The 19250-nt window shown below is 44.5% G+C and overlaps 1 pseudogene; it reads left to right on the forward strand.

Moving 5' to 3' along the window:
* Nucleotides 1–351: 351 nt before the first annotated feature.
* On the forward strand, nucleotides 352–18336 carry LOC134756735 (NANOG neighbor homeobox-like; annotated as a pseudogene).
* Nucleotides 18337–19250: the final 914 nt, after the last annotated feature.

The raw sequence follows: 19250 nt of genomic DNA on the forward strand, positions 1-19250 counted from the left end.
AGGCCTCTAAGTCAGATTCAACTTGCTTATTCCCACACCTGTGCTCACCTCTGGGAGACACCAGGTTCTCTTCCTGACTGAGGGAGCTGAGTCCTCTGAGGACTCCTGCCTCCTCCAGAGGACTGTGAGGCATATGTGGACCTGGGCTCCCCAAGCTGAGCCAAGGAAAATGACCTCTTTCCATGCTTCAACGTCCTGCAAGCTCAGGGAAGTCAGGGCCTGTCTCCTGGCTCAGCAAACACAGCAGGTCTCATTCAAACAGAGCGAGACTACCCCCGCCGGCTGCCTGCCCACAGTGCTCCTGTGGTCGGTCCAAGGCACTGACTCCAGCTTTGTCCTCTCCTCACCGCTATGCCCATCCCTGACCCTCCTGGGCCAGCTTCAGGTCCCCAGAGCACACCCCTGCTGACCCCTGCCTCGGTGTTGGTACCACTGCAGAGCGAGCAGGCAGGAGGAGCCAACCGGTAGGGGAATAGCAGGGCACAGGAGGGAAGAGGAGCTGGAACATTTGCCCTGGGGCCAGAGGTCTCCACGCAGACAAATGCAGCTGGACTAGTTTGCTAGGGCTGCCATGACAGGGTGCCAGGCAGGGCAGCTTAAACAACATTTATTTCTCCCACAATTCTGGAGGCTGGAAGTTCAACATCAAGGTGTCAGCAGGACTGGTTTCTTCTGAGGCCCCTCTCCTTGGCTCGTAGATGGCCATCTTCATGTTCTAATAGGGAGACAAGCCATACTGTATTAGGGCCCACCCTTGTGAACTCATTTTACCTTAACCACCTCTTTCAGGACCCAATCTCCAAATACCGTCACCATCTGTGGGTACTGGGGGTTAGGACTTCACCATGTGAATTTGTTGGGGGACAACATTCAGCCCGTAACAGGATCACTGACTGAAACCCTAAGGGGCTGCATGATTTTACTTTCCTCATAGAGAAAAAATCCAGGCCTTCTAGAAAGCTTGACCTTGTTTCTTTCCTTCTTGTTTTGTTCTGTTGTGTAATTAGGGAATATACTAGAAAAAAAGGAAGGAGTCATATATATATATATATATATATGTATATATACACACACACACACATACACACACACATGTGTTATCATTTTCATTCAATAAAAATATTTTTTATTTATTTATTTTATTTATTTATTTTTTGAGAGAGGGTCTGGCTCTGTCACCCAGGCTGGAGTGCAGTGGTGTGATCATGGCTCACTGCATTCTCAGTCTCCTGAGCAGCTGGAACCACAGGCATGTACCACCACACCCAGCTCTTTTTTTTTTTTTTTTTGCGGGTGGTGGGAGGAGAGAGAAGCTCTCACTGTTGCCTAGGCTGGTCTTGAACTCCTGTGCTCAAGTGGTACTCCTGCCATGGCTTCCCAAAGTGCTGGGATTACAGGCATGAACCACCGTGCCTGGTCTCAATGTGTTTTTAGTTGACTTCGAAGAGACCAAATAGCCCCAACCAGGCTGTTTTCCAACTACAAATGAGCATAGGCTCCTGCTAACTGACTCTCCTAGAGGTATCTTTTTTTTTTTTGGCCCACAGATCAGTGTCTCAACCCCACCCCCTCTGAGATCACCATTCCTTTCATAGGTTTAGCATTAGACCGCCCACCACACCTGCTCCCTTCCTCTCCTCCGTCCCTTCAGGAGGGGAGACCCCATCCCTCCCTGGGAGTTGGCCCATGTAAGGATAGCTGATCGCACCCCCAAGTGGGGTTAGACCATCACTTTGCTACCTCTTATCTCAGCATCAGATCAGCGCTTTCATCAGAATAGGGCCCTACTGTGTGCTCCATTTCCAAAACCCTCTCAGATACGTTTGATCTTTGCACGTTTGATCTTTGTGTCTGCGGGAGGAGGAAGGAAGTGAACTTTTACTGAGCTTGCTCCACATTTTAGGCTTATTGTTAGTGGTTTTTGCATCTGTGGTTTCTTTAATCATCATGTCAACCTATGGCATGATTGTGTATCAGAAAAAAAAAAGTTATTATTCTGTGTAACCCTCAACTCAACCCCACCCCACTGATGTGCTGCAGAGGGTAGGGCGCAGTACCAGAGACGTCTGAATATTAATCTATAGAACCCATTGATCTACAAGTCACGTTGATCTACAGAACAAAGGGCATGGAGAGCTCAGGAAGAAGAAAATATTTGAGAGTGTGGTGGAGGATGGTGGGGAGTGGAGAGAGAGCCGGTATCCTGTGGAATACAACTTTGAGGAGAGTTTTAGAAAGCCTTGCTGGGGATGGCTGGTGCATTCCCCTCCTTGCTTTGTTATAAAAGAGGATTTCTGACTTGCCTATTTGTGTTTCCTTGGGGGGTATCAGAGTTCAGGCATTGGGCTTGTTACATTCAGGTACAGTTGGCTACGAGCACCATTTTATAAGTGAGGAAACTGAGGCTCAGAGAGATGAAGTCATTGTTGGTCAGTGAAAGACCCACAGATTAACTTCCAGTTTGTCTAACTGCAGTCACCTGACTGGTTCTTCCTGCCCACAGCACAGACAAAATCAGCTCACTGAGGCCGCAGCATTGCAATAGAGAAAGAGTTTAAATGGCGTGAGGCTGACCCACGTGGGAGAACTGGAGTTATTACTCAAATTTGTCTCCAAAAGCTTGGATATCAGGGTGTTTTGGATAATTTGGTGGGCAGGGGGCTAGGGAATGGCTGCTGCTGATTGGTTGGGGATGAAATCACAAGGGTGTGGAAAATGGTCCTCGTGCACTGAGTCTGCCTCTACATGGGAGCCACAAGACCTGTTGAGCCATGAGTCGTGAGTCCTGGAGGGGTCAGTCTGAAAGATATCTCAAAAACCAATCTTAAGTTCTACAATAGCGATGTTATTTATAGGAGCAATTGGAAAAGTCACAAATCTTGTGACCTCTGGCCACATGACCCCTGAGCAGTAACGGATTCTAGAAACTATGCCTGTCTTGTCAGAATTCAGGCCCCTCTCATAATCTTAACCTTGTGACCTTTCATTAGTTTTACAAAGGTGGTTTAGTTTGGGGAAGGGCTATTATCACCTTTGCTTTAAATGTAAACTATAAACTCAATTCCTCCAAAAGTTAGCTTGTCCTATGCCCAGGAATGACCAAGGACAGCTTGGAGATCAGAAGCAAGATGAAGTCAACTATATCAGATTTCCTACTGTCACAATTTTTGCAAAGGCCACAAAGGCCGTTTTGCAATGTAGTACATGGTCGACACTTCATTAATATTTATTTGAGCCCATTTACTTTTTCACGTTTTGGCCAGTTAGGAAACAGAGGCATTACTGAGTATTTGGCATTCCCCAGGCCAACCAGCCTTCTGAAGTCCTTAGAGATGAGGGGACCACCTCCTACTCTTGGCACTAACTGTGCTGTGCTTTGCACACAGAGTTTCATCAGTTCCTGGCATCTCCATCCAACTCCCTCTTCTTAACTTGGACTGGACTTTCTTAAGTCTCAGGAAGGATGTCATCCATTGATTTTACACTGTAGAATGCACACACAGTTACTCTGTGATTTTTCACATTTTCAAGTATTTCCCACTTGCTTTTTATCAACAATGATGTAATAAGACACACTTCTGTAAGTTCTGTTTCCAGGGAGAAGAATGGAAGCTTTGATTTCCTCTCTCAGCTTGACCAGAAAAAAACCGGTCCTAAAAGCCGGCATTCTTTAACTCCAGTGCTAATAATTCCCACTCCTTATTGTGTTTTTAAACCAAAGGGTCAGGTGAAAAAGTAAAGCAAAAATTGCCCCAGAAATCCAAAGAGGGTGGATCTCACATTCAGAGGCCTGCGGGGAACAAAGCCCTGCAGGGATAGACGGTGAGGCCTCCCGCACTGAAGGATGCCAGCTGGAGTCAATGCGGCTGAGTGCTGCACTTACCTCCCAGGGAACAGTGCTCTCCTGACCTTGAGCTCCTCCTTCCTCCCACAGGGGATGCCTGAGGGAAGAGGGAGAAAGAAAACTGCTCAAGTAGGGCTCAGATTCTGTCACCTTCTAGCAGAGCTGACTTAGGAAACAGCGAATTGTGAGCTATAATTTCAGGGATGCTTGGAAGACGCCCTCCTCAAGCTAAATTATTTCTAGAATTTCCACCATCAACGTTTATTTCTTGGGTAGATGGATTATCTCCCATCAACGTGCAAATGTACCTTGAAAGGTATCACTTGTGCACAGGGCGAACTAATGGGTAGATGGCAGATTCAGCAACTAGACCTGTGTTCTTATCCTGGCTCTTCCATCTCCTACCTGTGTGACCTTGTACCAGTACCTGACCTCTCTGAGCATGGGTGTGCTCATGTGACCCTGCCTCATGGAGGTAATGGACTTAAAACCACTTAGGCATAATGCATGCTGGATAAATACTGGCTGCATCCCATCCAATTTAATATGTTGTGTTATCATTTTCATTCAATTCCATGTAGCTTTAAATTTCCTTTGAGAACATTGTAATTCAGAGCCTAAACTCTGAGAGTTAGACTGTCAGGATTTAAATGCCACCACCTCTGCCACTTGCTAGCTGCAAGACCTTGGGCAAGTGAATTAATGGTTCTGTGCCTCAGTTTTCTTATATGTAAAATGGATCAAAATTATACCTCCCTCATAAGATTGTGGAGACCAATGACTTGATATAGATAAAGCACTTGGAACAGTGTGTGGCACTTACTACATGAGTACATATTATCTTTAAGCCATCAGTCATTGCCTCTTTCATGTGAATTACCTCATGAGCACATTTCCATTTTGATAGTTAAGCTAAGTGTTTTAAAGAAAACTACATTTTTTTTTTAGCGTAAATGTTAAGTGGATAAATATTCCCTTGTCTCTTTTGGATTCTTTCCCCTTAGATGTCTTTGGTACATACATTCTCCTTCTCTTCCAATCCCCCAACCCCAAAACCAAAAAACTCCACTGTTGTTTACCTGTTAAAATGACTTAACCTATTAAGTTATAGAACCCAGCAGACATTCCCGAGACAAGATCAAGGTAGCTGGAAGACTACCTCAGAGACAAGCCATCTACATGATATGTCCTGTACATCTTTAACTTAGCAGTGCCTAGAGGGTCAGAGCAGCAAATACTGCCCTCACTGGCCAGATGATGCTGAAGTGTCTAGGGGACTTGGGATCACTTCCATGTGTTCTTACCACTGTCCCCAAAGACATGTCTGACTCGTGAAAAATGAAAAAAGCGGCCTGGCTACAAGCTTAGGGAGTCAGATTTGACCTAGTGTTATTTTTTTTCAAACAGTGCCCCTTGGCTCTCTGGGGTTCATGGGATGAACTCTAAGGATTCTTGAAAATAAAGCCTAATTATTGAAAATAAAGTTCTGTGACAGAACTCAGTGTCTCATTTCATTTTACCAGACCCTCCCCCAGCAACCAATCTATAAAATAGAGAAAATTTGTTATTGGCAGAGTCATACCCCCTTTTTCATCCCCCTGATGTGGGAAGGACAAGTCTTGGGGTGCCTGCCACTCCCATAGTCCTCTTCCCATGAGTTCCTCCCACTGTGGGCTGCCATGTTGGAACCATGATCATGTGACCACATGGCCACAGCTGATTGGACAGTGGATAGACAGCATGGCCAGTGCCTATTCTGCAGAATCACTCCTTGGGCAGTATGAATATGAAACAGAGAGAGGCAACTGAGTGGTTGGTCATGGGAAAAGAAACTGAACCTCCATCAGAGAGAAGTGATACTCAGAAACTATGAGTTGGAGAATCTGTGAATAGGTAGAGGCTATAACTAGCAGAGGCCAGGAGGTAGAGGAAAGAGAAAGAGTAGGTTGCAAGCAATCATCGTTATAGGGACAGGAGGCAGGGAAATTCTGGGCAGAAGAGGGCAGGTCCCCAGTGAGGGTCCAACCCTCAAGCCTGGAACCACAGCCCAAAGTGAGAACATGCATTCCTGTTTTCCTGCTCAAATGTTGCACTTTCCAAAACCACCCATGGCCTGCCCTGTCTCCCATCTTCTGTCCATAAAAACCCTAGGCTGCACTGTCAGAGAGGAGAAGAGGAGAAGTGCAGGACGTCAGAGACTACAGTTGGACTTCAGGGAGAAGCAGTTTGACTTCAGAGGGATGGCTTGATGGCATTGCTTTGGACAGGAGTCTAGCTGGGGATGGCTGGACTCCAGGGGAAGATCACCTTCCTGCTCCATCCCCTTTCCAGCCCCCCTTCCTGCTGAGAGCCACTTTCATTGGCAATAAAATCTTTTGCATTCACCACCCTTTAATTCATTTGTATGATCCAATCTTTCCTGGACAGTGAACAAAAGCTCAGGTACCACAGGTGCAGATGCAAAAGACTGTCACACTGACCCTCTCACGGGCAGAAAGCAGCCATCTCACGTGAAAAGGCAGAGGGCTCACTGAGCCGTTAACACTTAAGCTGTCCATGGACAGCAAAGCTAAAAGAGCGCTGACTGTAACACTCCTTCTGGGGCTTCGGGAGTCATGGGTATTCCCTGCTAGATGCTGCCGCAAGGCCTACATGGAGTTTTGCTTCTGCTGGTGCCCAAAAGCAATCACCCCGGCTCCCACACCCACTCACCTGCATGCTACCTCCCATGAGGGGTTGAGTACAACGGGTTCAAGTGAGTGGAGTTTGCCCCCATTGGCACCAAAGCAGCTGGCTAGCTCCAGTGCCCACACGCCGGTTCCCACCCATGAAGGGGTCAGGGAAAATTTCCTGCTTCAATGGGGACAATGGAAGACAGACCCTTAAGAGCTGAGTAAAGGTAAAGGCTGAGGGCATCAGAGGGCTCCTGCTACTGAGGTGGTGATCACCCTAAGACCACCCTTCCTGGACTACTTTCCTATTCCCATGAGGCCTGGCTGTAAAAATATTTCTGCGGTCCCTTTGAAGCTTGTGCATGTCATCTATATTCCATCCCTTACTCCAGAGCTGCCCTTATAATAAACACAGCTTACTTAAGCAACCACAGTACAGCTCAGTTTCTTAAAACCTAAGACTAATGTACCTATTGTATGAACCTCTGGGTACTTCTACTCCCCTGCTCTTACCTAAGTGCCATACACAACCCAGCTGCCAGTTAGCCCCAGCTGGGCCACTTGCGGTTCAACAAAGGACCCATCTTTCAAGACCCTGTGAAATAAATCAGAAATTATCACCTTTCAGGTGCTGAAATTGGCAGGTGTCGGGAAAGTGGGTGATGTGTGGTGTTTGGGGCTAGAAGACATAGCCAGTGACCTTCCACCACACTGCACTGAAAAGCTCTCTATTCCACCTCCTTAAAGCCCAGCCCTGCACAGCTCCCAACCTGGTAGATTAGGGCTGGAAAAGTAACCTAACAAGAGTTTGTCCCATGGTGGTAGAAAGAGAAAAGAAAAATCTCCACTAACTGGCTCTTCTCCCGTCTCTCTCCCTCTTCTTGTCCCTCCCTATTCCCTGAGTCACAATGATATTGAAATTAGGCTAGTTAATAACCCTACAATGGCCTCTAAATGTTTGAGTGAAAGAAAGGGTCGCATGTCTCTCACTTTAAATTAAAAGCTAGAAATTTTTAAGTTTAATGAGGAAGGCATATTGAAAGCCAAGACAGGCTGAAAGCTATGCCTCTTGCACCAAACAGTCAGTCGAGAGTGCAAAAGATAAGTTCTTGAAGAAAATGAAAAGTACTACTCCAAAGAATACATGAAGATTAAAAAAGAAAATTGAAACCTTATCATTAGCATTATTGCTGATATGGAGAAAGCATGAATGGTCTGGATAAAGGATCAAACCAGCCACAACATTCCCTTAAGCTGAAGCCTAATCCAGGGCAAGGCCCTAACTCTCTTCAGTTCTATGAAGGCTGAGAGAGATGAGGAAGCTGCAGGAGAAAAGTTGAAAGCTAGCAGAGGTCGGTTCATGAGGTTTAAGGAAATAAGTTTTCTCTCTAACAGAAAAGTACAGAAACAGCAAGTGCTGATGTAAAAGCTGTAGCAAGTTATCCAGAAGATCAAACTGAGATATTGAGGAAGGTGTTTACACTCAACAACAGATTTTCGATGTAGATGAAATGGCCTTCTGTTGGAATAAGACATTGTCTACGTCTTTCAGAGCTAGAGAGAAGTCAATGCCTGGCTTCAAAGCTTCAAAGGACAGGATGACTCTCTTGTTACAAGCTAATGCAGCTGGTGACTTTAAGTTGAAGTCAGTGCACATTTACCATTCCAAAAATGCTAGGGGCCTTAAGAATTATGTTAACTCTTAGCCTTTACTTTCTGCTATAAAAAAGAAAAAGAAAAAAAAGAAAAGAATTATGTGAACTCTACTCAATGTTTTATAAGTGGAATAACAAAGCCTGGCTGACAGCACATCTGTTTACAGCATGGTTTACTGAATTTTTTGAGTCCACTGTTAAGACTTACTGCTCAGAAAAAGAGATTCCTTTCACATTACAGCTTATTGACAATAGACCTGATTCCCCAAGAGCTCCAATGGAGATGTCAAAGGAGATTAAAGTTGTTTTCATGTCTGCTAACACAACATCCATTTTGCAACTCATAAGATCAAGGAGTAATTTTGACTTCGAAATCTTATTTAATAAATTCATTTCATAAGGCTATAGTTGCCATAAATAATGATTCCTCTGATGGATCTGGGCAAAGTAAATTGAAAATTTGGAAAACATTCATCACCCTGGATACCATTAAGAACATTTGTGATTCATGAGAGGAGGTGAAAATATCAACATTGGCCAGGCACGGTGGATCCTAACACTTTGGGAGACTGAGGTGAGAGGATTGCTTGAGCCCAGGAGTTTGAGACCAGCCTGGGCAACAGAGAGAGACCTTGTCGTCTCAAAAAACAAGCAAACAAACAAATAAACAAACCCACAATATTAATAGAAGTTTGAAACAATAGATGACTTTGAGGGGTTCAAGACTTCAGTGGAGGAAATAACTGCAGATATGGTAGGAACAGCAAGAGAACACTAGAGAACTAGAATTAGAAGTGGAGTCTGAAGATGTGACTGAATTGCTGCAACCTCTTGATAAAACTTGAATGAGTGAGTAGTAGCTTCTTATTGAACAAAGAAAGTGCTTTCTTGAGATAGAATCTACTCAACAAAGTATTCAGAATATTCCTAAATTAATTACTAAGGCAGCAGCAGAGTTTGAGAGTATTGAGCCCAATTTTGAAAAAAAGTTATTCTGTGGATAAAATGCTCTCAAACAGCATCACATGCTACAGAGAAATTTTTTGCAACAGGAAGAGCCAATTGATACAGCAAAGTTCATTGTTGTTTTATGTTAAGAAATTGCCACAGTGGCCCACAAATTCATCAGCCACCACCCTGATCAATCAGCAGCCATCAACATTGAGGGAAGACCCTCCACAAGCCAAAAGATTATGACTGGCTGAAGGCTCAGATGATCATTAGCATTTTTTTAGCAATAAAGTATCTTTTAAAGTTAAGGAATTTAGACTGGTTTTCTAGACATAATGCTATTGCATACTCAATAAACCACAGTACAGTGTCAACATAACTTTCATATGTTTAACGTAACTGGGAAACAGAAACTTGTGTGACTCAGTTGATTGTGGTGGTCTGGATCTGAACCCTCGGTATCTCCCAGGTATGCTTGTACTTTCTCCACGGTTTTGTCCTTCAGCCTTCTTGTGGGAAATGGGAGAAATCACAGCTAATGGACACTGAGCTGATGCTTACCAAGCTATTACCATGTCCCGGGCATTGTCCTGAGTGTTTATCACATCCTGATCCTCACAGGAACCCTATGAGATTGGCCCATATTGACCCCATTTAGAGATGGGACAATTGAGGCACAGAAAGATAACTTTTCGAAGATGGCACAGCTAGGAAGCCACAGAACTGAGATGTGAACCTGCAGGGGCCAACTTTAAAGGCCTGGATTCATCTTCAGGAGTTAACTACAGGATAAAAGCCCTCATCGTCCAACTGTGTGGGTCCAGGGAGCTCAGGGCCCTTCAGAGAAAGAGAAGGTGAGCATTTCGTTTTCAAAGTTGTTGAAGTTTCCTCCCAAACATACTATCTAGTGTCTGCCTGATATTCCATCATGTAAACATACCATCACTTCAAACCATTTTCCTGATGTGAAACATTTACGCTGTTCCCAAGTCTTTGGTATTTTGGACAGGAATACCTTTGTACCTACTTCATGGTCTGGTGATCCCTCTCACTCCTTCCTTTTAAACTCTCTACAGCCTCTCTGGGCAACCTGTTGTGGTGGACCATGCCTCTTCATCCTCCTCCGTATTGTCCACCACCTGTGAACAGAACACACAGCAGAGATTCAGCAGTGGCCTCTACCTGTCAGAGCAGGGTTGCCAGGCAAAGTAGAGGAGGCCCAATTATATTTGAATTTCAGCTAAGTAAGCAATAATTTTTAGTATAAGTATGTCCCCAGTATTTCAGGGGACATACTTATACTAAAGATTGTTTTCTTGTTTATCTACAATCCACATTTAACTGGGCATCCTGTGTTTTTCTGGCAACCCCGTCTCAGAGGGCTTGCTTCTTCCTGCAACAGCAGTTTTAACCAGCTGAGCACTTTATTTCGTTTTTGCCATGGAAGAATTGATTGTCTTTTCCTCTGCTCAGGGTGGGGCAGTGGGGTGCTAGTGCATTTTAAGAACTGAAAATGCTTCAGCACTTGCAACTTTCCCAAGCTGGTCTTCCCAGCCTCAGAATTGTTACTGTTACTTTTCTGCTTGGTTTAGGCTCTGAGTCCAGATTTGCCACGTTCTATCCCTTAGGCATTGCGAACTTATGAACTTACGTTTGCTTGCATCGGGGTTGTGTTCAGGGACCTCTCCTGAGTTAACTGGCATCCGGGGTCAGAGTGAGGTGGATGAGGAGAAACGCATCAGCCCTCGGCCCCTGGATACTCCGCCAGTGGCTTCACACCTGGGAGTCACAGACCCTGCTGAGTGAAGGTCAGCCGCGCTGAACAGTCCTTTTGAGAATGGGCTTTTTAACCAGCAGAGAGAGAGTGGTCACCAATAGAACACCAGGCCTTGACGATTGGAGGACTTAGCACAAAAGAAGGTGGGAGGGAGGACAGAGGACAGGGAAGCCTGCTTGGTGTCCTGTGGTGGTCCAGCAGAAGGACAGAAGTGTCCAGAGCGCTCCCAAACGGAAGCAAGCTGCATCTGCTCCAGGAAGCCTTTCTTGATAGAAAAAGAGGGGGCAGCATCCTCTCATTTATACCCCGCCTCTCCCAGAGGGCATGCCTGGGCCAAGGCTCACCTGGCTTCATGTGTGATCTGTGTCTGTATTCACCCTACATCAGTTCAGTTCAACACATCTTTCTGAGCACCTGCTATGTGCTAAGCACAGTACAAGGCTCACATTACAAAGAAAGATGCAGTCCCTTTCTTCACGGAAACCACGTTCTCTTGTGGGAGGGAGATCCACAAAGAGAACATTTCAGTCTGTGAGCTCGGTGCTATGAGCATGCTATGGGCAGGGCCCCACGCAAGCCCAGACTGCAGGTTCAGGGACCTGCACCAGGGCCCTCCTGCCTGCCTGTGGTGAGATCTCCCCTCGCACAGCACAGACACCAGGAAGCAGTCATACCTGTCATTTCAAATCATGTATCTTAGTTTGGGTTGCTATAACAGAGTACCACAGTGGCTTATAAACAACAGAAATTTATTCCTCACAGTTCTGGAGGCTGGGTGTCCAAGATCAGGGTGGCAGATGGTTGGGTTCTGGTGGGGGCCCTCTTCTGGGTTGCAGACTGACAGCTTCTCTCTCTCTCTCTCTGTCTGTTTTTTTTTTTTTTTTTTTTTTTTTTTTTTTTGAGAGGGAGTTTTGCTCTTGTTGCCCTGGCTGGAGTGCAATGGTGCGATCTCGGCTCACCGCAACCTTTGCCTCCCAGGTTTGAGCAATTCTCCTGCCTCAGCCTCCTGAGTAGCTGGGATTACAGAGATGCGCCATGATGCCTGGCTAATTTTGTATTTTTAGTAGAGACAGAGTTTCACCATGTTGGTCAGGCTGATCTCGAACTCCCGACCTCAGGTGATCCACCCACCTCGGCCTCCCAAAGTGCTGGGATTACAGGGGTGAGCCACCGTGCCTGGCCCCCTTTTTTTTTTTTTTTTAATATTTGAGAGGGAGTCTTGCTCTGTCACCCAGGCTGGAGTGCAGTGGCACCAGCTCAGCTCACTGCAACCTCTGCCTCCTGGGTTCAAGTGATTCTCCTGCCTCAGCCTCCAGAGTAGCTGGGATTACAGGCACATGCCACCATGCCTGGCTAATTTTTGTATTTTTAGTAGAGACGAGGTTTCACCATGTTGGCCAGGCTGGTCTTGAACTCCCGACCTCAGGTGATCTTCCCATCTCGGCCTCTCAAAGTGCTGGGATTACAGGTGTGAGCCACCGCATCCAGCCACAGCTTCTTTGTGCCTTTACATGATGCAAAGAGAGCAAGAGAGTGCTCTGCAGTCTCTTTGCTAAGGGCACTAATCCCATTCATGAGGGCTCCATCCTCATGACCTAACTGCCTCCCAAAGCCCCACCTCCGAACACCATCACCTTGGGGGTGAGGATTTCCACACAGGAATTTGCGGGGGAGGGCACACACATTCAGACCGTAACACCATGAGATTGAGGAAACAAATATTTTTTAATGCTCACATCTTCAGGAAATAACTTGGCACAGCCTACTCAGGGACACCTTTTGCCCACAGAAATCCAGCAAAGGAAATTGTTCAAAAGCTCATTACACACAAGCACCTACCGCATCCCTGGGCACCCTTTCCTCTTCCATCTCTTCTTCTCTCTACCCGCAAACTGTCTGCCTGGGCTAGTTTGGGCTAATTACTGAGCAATAAAGTGTCCGATTTTTATATAGTGGCTCTGTTCAGAGCTGCCAAAAACATTAAAAGTAGGGCCAGGGTAGGAGAGAAAAACATATTTTTTCATAATTTTACCTAGAAGATTCATTTGAGAGGGAGAAATAGGCTCACTGCCCTAACGAGAGAGTTGGATAAAAACAAATTCCTCATTAATTTTAAATATGTCAGCTGGAGAAGGAGATTAAAGTGAGGACGACTGATGAGTGGTGCTTCTGGGAACAGACGAAAGCACACCGAGGAAAGGGGATGGGGTCCCCAGTAGGCCCTCAGCAGAAACAGAGCTACCCTCACTAGCTCTGCAGGGACAGCAGCTCTGGAGGGTGCCCCTTGGAACAGGGGCACCATGCACTGGACACCCCTTCCCATGGCAGGGGCTGGCACTGCCCACTCAGCTGGCAAGACTATAGAGCGATGAGGACTTGGCTCTGATGAAGTTGGAGCTGGAGATGAAATACTGCGGGCTCTTGGCATCCTCCTAAGTGGCCTGGCAAGGTGTAGATAACAATAAGGGAGCATCCCCACTCAGTGTTTACTTTCAGCTGTCTCTAGTAGGCAAGTTGCAAATGTTCGCCTTTATTAATGCATGTGTCTTCTCATTACTCTGTGAAGCAGATGGGTCTATGGTGTCTTCAGGAAAGAAATGCTGGCTGGTTTCTTAGAGCAGCTTCGAATTCCAGCCCCTGGTACCGTACTCAGATTGCTGTGCAACTTAGAGGGGGCCCGCTGGCTCCTGCCAAAGTGGCAAGAGTTGAGTGTTGAGGGAGCGGTTGGCAGGACAGGCGGCCAACATCAAAGGAAAGCTGAGCTACTGTTCAGAGCTGCTGTCTATCCAGGCTCTTTGTGGGATGCCCTCCGATTTACCGGTGGGTTCTCATGGGAGCCCATGCAGGTGTGTTTTCTGTGTGCTCAGCCTCCCTTGTAGAACCAGTCCTCCCTACTCTTGGTCCAGATAATTCAGGTCAAAGGTGGGCACGTGACCAGGATCAGGCCACTTACAATTGTATGTATTCCTGGGTATGTGACTCAAGCCAGAAAAGTCAGAATCAATTTAGGACCTTTCTGGAGGTATTGGAAGAGGGACTCTTTTTATGATTTGCTAAGTTGGTGGAATGTAATATATCTTTGCCATTGTTTGGGGAAAGCCTGCCTAGGAATAAAACCAATGTGAAAGAAAGCAGGGCTAAAATTGACAGGTGGAATCCCAGTTACATGGTTTTAGTACTTGGGTCAAGCTGTGCCTGAAACCAATAAACTTTCCATTACCTGAGCCAATGCCACCTTTTTGCCTTAATCCAGCTTGGGTTTAGTTTCTGTAGTTTACAACCAGAAGACCTCCGTTTCATACTCTAGGTGTATAAACCGGGACATGTTCTATTTCTGAGACTCAGTTTTCTCACAGGTAAAAATAGAGATAATATGCTCCATCTACAGCTATTGAAGACAGCCAGTCACAGGACCAAGAATATGATCTTTCCTTGGCCATATTAACCATTTTGGTCCTAGGTTTCTCTTGCAAAATGGGCTAACAAAACTGCTTGACCTCCCAGGAATGGAAGCAGTTGGGATAATGGATGTGGAAAGGAATCTGTACACTTATATGCAATTTTTTTTTCTGGGGGTAACCACATTAAAAAAAAAACTTTTTATTTTTGAGATGATTGTGGATCCACATGCAGTGATAAGAAGCAACACGGACGGGCACCGTGGTTCACGCCTGTAATCCCGGCACTTTCGGAGGCTAAGGCAGGTGGATCATGAGGTCAGGAGCTGGAGACCACCCTAGCCAACATGGTGAAACCCCGTTTCTACTAAAAATACAAAAATTAGCCAGATGTGGTGGCGCGCACCTGTAATCCCAGCTACTCAGGAGGCTGAGGCAGGAGAATCACTTGAACCCGGGAGGGGAAGGTTGCAGTGAGCCGAAATCACGCCACTGCACTCCAGCCTGGGTGAGCGAGCGAGACTCTATCTCGAAAAAAAAAGAAAAAAAAAAGAAGCAACACACCCTTCACCCAGTTTCCCCAGTGGTAACATCTTGCATTACTATAGTATAATAGCAGAATTAGGAAACTGGCATTGATGCAGTACATTGACCTTCGAATTTCACCACTTTTACATGCATGCAGCTGTGTATGTGTGTGTGTGTGTGTGTGTATACGTAGTTCTATGCAATGTGAGTTCGTATGACCACCACCACAGTCAGAATATAGAATACAAGGATCCCTTATGCTATCCTGTTTTAGCCATGGCCTCCTCCTCCCCTCTCATCTTGCCAAACCCCTGACAGCCGCAAATCTGTTCTCCAGCTCTGCAATTTTATTATTTCAAAAATACTGTATACACAGAATCGTATGACAGGTAACTTTTTGAGATTGGCTCTTTTCACTCAGCATAACTCCACTGAGATCCATCCAACTTGCTGCATGTATCAGTAGCTTCTCCCTTTTATTGATGAATGGTGTTTCATGGTATGGACATAGCACAGTGTAATAGATTATTAAAAGGCATTTTGATGTCTCCAGCTTTTCTGGCTATAACAAATTAAGTTGCTATGAACATTGTGTATAAATTTTTGTAAAAACACAAGATTTTGAAATGAAAATTTCTCTGGGATAAAGGCCCAAGGGTGTAATTGCTAGATAAGTCCATTTTTAGTTTTAAAAGAAACTGATAACCAGGCATGGTGGCTCATGCCTGTAATCCCAGCACTTTGGGAGGCTGAGACAGGCAGATCGCTTGAGCCCGGGAGTTCAAGACCATCCTGGGCAACATGGCAAAATCCTATCCCTACCCAAACAAAATACAAGAATTAGCTGGGCATGGTAACACACACCTGTAGTCCCAGCTACGTGGGGGGCTGAGGCAGGAGGATTGCTTGAGCCCAGGAGGTTGAGGCTGCAGTGAGCCATGATGGTGGCACTGCACTCCAGTCTGGGGGACAGAGTGAGAATCTGCCTCAAAAACACCAAACCAAAACGAAACAAAAACCAAAAAACTGGCAAACTATTTTTCAGAATGGCTGTACTATTTTTCATTTCCACCAGCAGTGTATAAGTGGTCTGATTTTTCTGCATCCTCAGCAGCATTTGGTGCTATCACTATATTTCATTTTAGCCATTCTGGTAGGTGTGTGATGCTATCTCGTTGTACTTTTAATTGGTATTTTTCTAATGGCAGATGATGTTGAATATCTTTTCACAGGCTTGTTTCCCATCTGCACATCCTCTTCAGTGAAATGTCTGTTACACGTCTTTTTTCCCATTTTTTTATTGGATTGTTGAGTTTTGAGAATTGTTACGTATTCTAGATACAAGTCCTTTGTCTAATATGTGATTTTCAAATAATTTTTCCCAATCTGTAGCTTGTCTTTTTGTCCTCTTAACATAAGCTTTTACAAGAAAAGCTTTTAATTTTGATAAGATTCAATTGATCAATTTCTTCTCTTTTTCTGAGACAGGGTCTCATTCTGTTGTCCAGGCTGCAGTGGCACGATCATGACTCACTGCAGCTTTGACCTCCCAGGCTCAAGCAATCCTGCCACCTCACCCTCCCGAGTAGCTGGGACTATAAGCATACACCACCATGACTAGCTAATTTTTAAAAAATATATTTTTAGTAGAGAAGAGGTCTCTCTATGTTGCCCAGGCTGGTTTCAAACTGCTAAGCTCAAGCGATCCTCCTGCCTCAGCCTCCCAAAGTGCAGGGATTACAGGCATGAGCCACTACAGCTGGCGTCTCCCTAAGTATTTAGGTCTTCTTTGGTTTCTTTCATCAGCACTTTGTAATTTCAGCATAAGGATGCTGTGTATGTTTTGTTTGATTTGTTTGATAACTATTTCCCTTTCTTTGGGCAATTATTAATTGTGTTGCATTTTTAATTTTGGTTTCCACTTGTTCATTGTCAGTATATAGAAACGCAATTGATGTTTGTGTGTTGATCTTGTATCCTGTGATCTTACTGAACTCAATTATTAGTCCTATGAGGTTTTGTTTTGTTTTGCAGATTCCTTGGGATTTCAATCATATTGTCTGCAAATAAAGACACTTCTATCTTCTCCTTTTTTACTCTAAATGACTTTTATTTCTTTTTTTTCCCTTATTGCAATGACTAAAACTTCCAGTACATTGTTGAATAAGAGTGGTGAGAGCAGGCATCCTTATCTTGTTCCCATCTTAGAAGGAGAGCATTCAATCTTTCACCATTGAGTATAATGTTAGCTTTAGGTTTTAGCAGATGATCTTTATGAGATCAAGCAAGTTCCCCTTTATTCCTAATGTACTGAGTGCCTTTAATCATTGATGGGTGTTGAAGTTGTCAAATGTTTTTCTATGTCAATGGATATGATCATATTTTTCTTCTTTGGCCTGTTGATATGGTGAATCACATTGACTATCAAGTATTGAGCTAGCTGTACATATGTGGAATAAATGCCATGTGGTCACGGGATTTATACATCGTTAGATTCAATTGGCTAAAATTTTGTTCAGAAGTTTTGCCCATATTTTAATTGGAATTTCTTTTACTGTTGAGTTTTGTGAGATTCATATATTCTAGATACAAGTTCTCTGTTAGATATATAGGTTGCAAATATTTTCTCCCAGTCTATAGCATGTATTTTCATCCTCCTTACAGGTCTTTTGCAGAGCAAAAGTTTTAAATTTAGGTAAGGTCAAATATATCAATCTGCTATGAACTGAATTGTGTCCTTCAAAAATTCCTATGTTGAAGCTCTAACTCCCAATGAGACTCAGTGTGACTCTGTTTCGGCCTGAGAGGAGGTGATAAAGGTTAAATGAGGTCATAAGGGTAGGGCCTTAATCCCATAGGGTTGGTGCTCTTACAAGAAGAAGGGAGACAGGGGAAAGAGGAGCAACAAAGAAAGCTTTGAAAGAGCAGCCATTGACTTTGAGGAAGCTCAGGAAAGGACGGTGTCCAGGAAGTGGGAGAAGAAACTTTTTCAATGTGGAGAGAGATCCTGATACTTCAGAAGCCCCTGATAATTCAAATCTTTTTATACAGAAACAACGAGCTATGCCTTGGGATCAAAATCCAGAACAATTGAATGGAAATTGCAGTGAAGATGAACAAAAGGGAAAGCAGAAATGGAGAGAAGGAGGAGGAGAACCAGGCGGAAAGAGAAAGTGAGAAAAAGAAGAGGAAAATGAAAAGGAGCTGGAAGATGAACAGGAAAAAAAAGAGGAAAACGGAAATGAGAAACAGAAACAGTATCCCAAGAAAAGATTAGTCAGCAAATACCTGATGGACAATCTCTGGGCAAAGTTTAAGTTAAACAGGTGCCCCACAATACAAGAGAGTCTATCACTCTCATTTGAATTTGGCATGACACATAAACAGATAAGTCAAAGGTTTTGTAAAAAGAGGAAGAAATATAACAAATAAATGTCCAAGAGAAAGCGTAAGAAAACACATATGAGATGGGGTCTCTCTGTATTGCCAAGGCTGGTCTCGAACTCCTGCCCTCAAGCGATCTTCCCACCTTGGCTTCCAGAAATGCTGTGAATCCAAGCATGAGCCATCGCACCTGGCTAAGACATTTTATATGACACCATTCTCACCAATATATGGAGTTCTGAAAGGATAAACAAGAAAATATTAACAATCACTAATTCCGTGGAGTAGAACTAAATGAGGGGCATGCAAAGGAGGTTTTATACATTTTATTTTGACCCTATTGTAGATTTAAAGTTTTTATAATGGATGTTAAAATTGATTTTATTTAAGAAAAAAATCAATAAAAAATAATACAGACTAGAGCTCTCTCTCTCACACACAAGGACACTGTGAGAAAGCAGCTGTCTACCAGCCAGGAAGGCAGCCCTCACCAGAAACTGAACCCTATCAGACCTTGATCTTGGACTTCCAGCCTACAGAACTGTGAGAAAATACGTTGCTGTTGTTTAAGCCACCTAGTCTATGGTATTTTGTTATGGCAGCCTAAGTAGCCTAATACATCATCTTCCCTTTTGTGGGTCATGATTTTGGTGTCAAATCTAAGGACTCTTTGCCTAGTCTGCATTTTAATTCAAGTGTGTTTTCAAGTCATAAGGAAATCAACCTGTAATTATGGAATTTCAGGCTAGTAGCAAGGACATTCGGCATCAGAAAAGGACCTCTTTGAACCGTTCGTTATCCTACACCTGGCTCAGTCTCCTGAGCTGGCTCAGGCCAGCTGGCTGGCTCCTTGTGAGTAACCTCAAGAAGTAAGATCTGTGTAGAGATCACGAGGAGAGGTGTGTGATGCTCGCCTGTCGGTACAAAAGCTCAAAAGAAGAGTAAGCGGGTCCAATAAATTGCAACTGTTCCTACGGGAAATTATTGTCTTCCAAGTTTAAGATTCCTTTCCACATCCATTATCCCAACTGAGCTCTAATC

The sequence above is a fragment of the Gorilla gorilla genome, chromosome 12, assembly GCF_029281585.2.
Source record: "Gorilla gorilla gorilla isolate KB3781 chromosome 12, NHGRI_mGorGor1-v2.1_pri, whole genome shotgun sequence".
NCBI classification, from domain to species: Eukaryota; Metazoa; Chordata; class Mammalia; order Primates; family Hominidae; genus Gorilla; species Gorilla gorilla.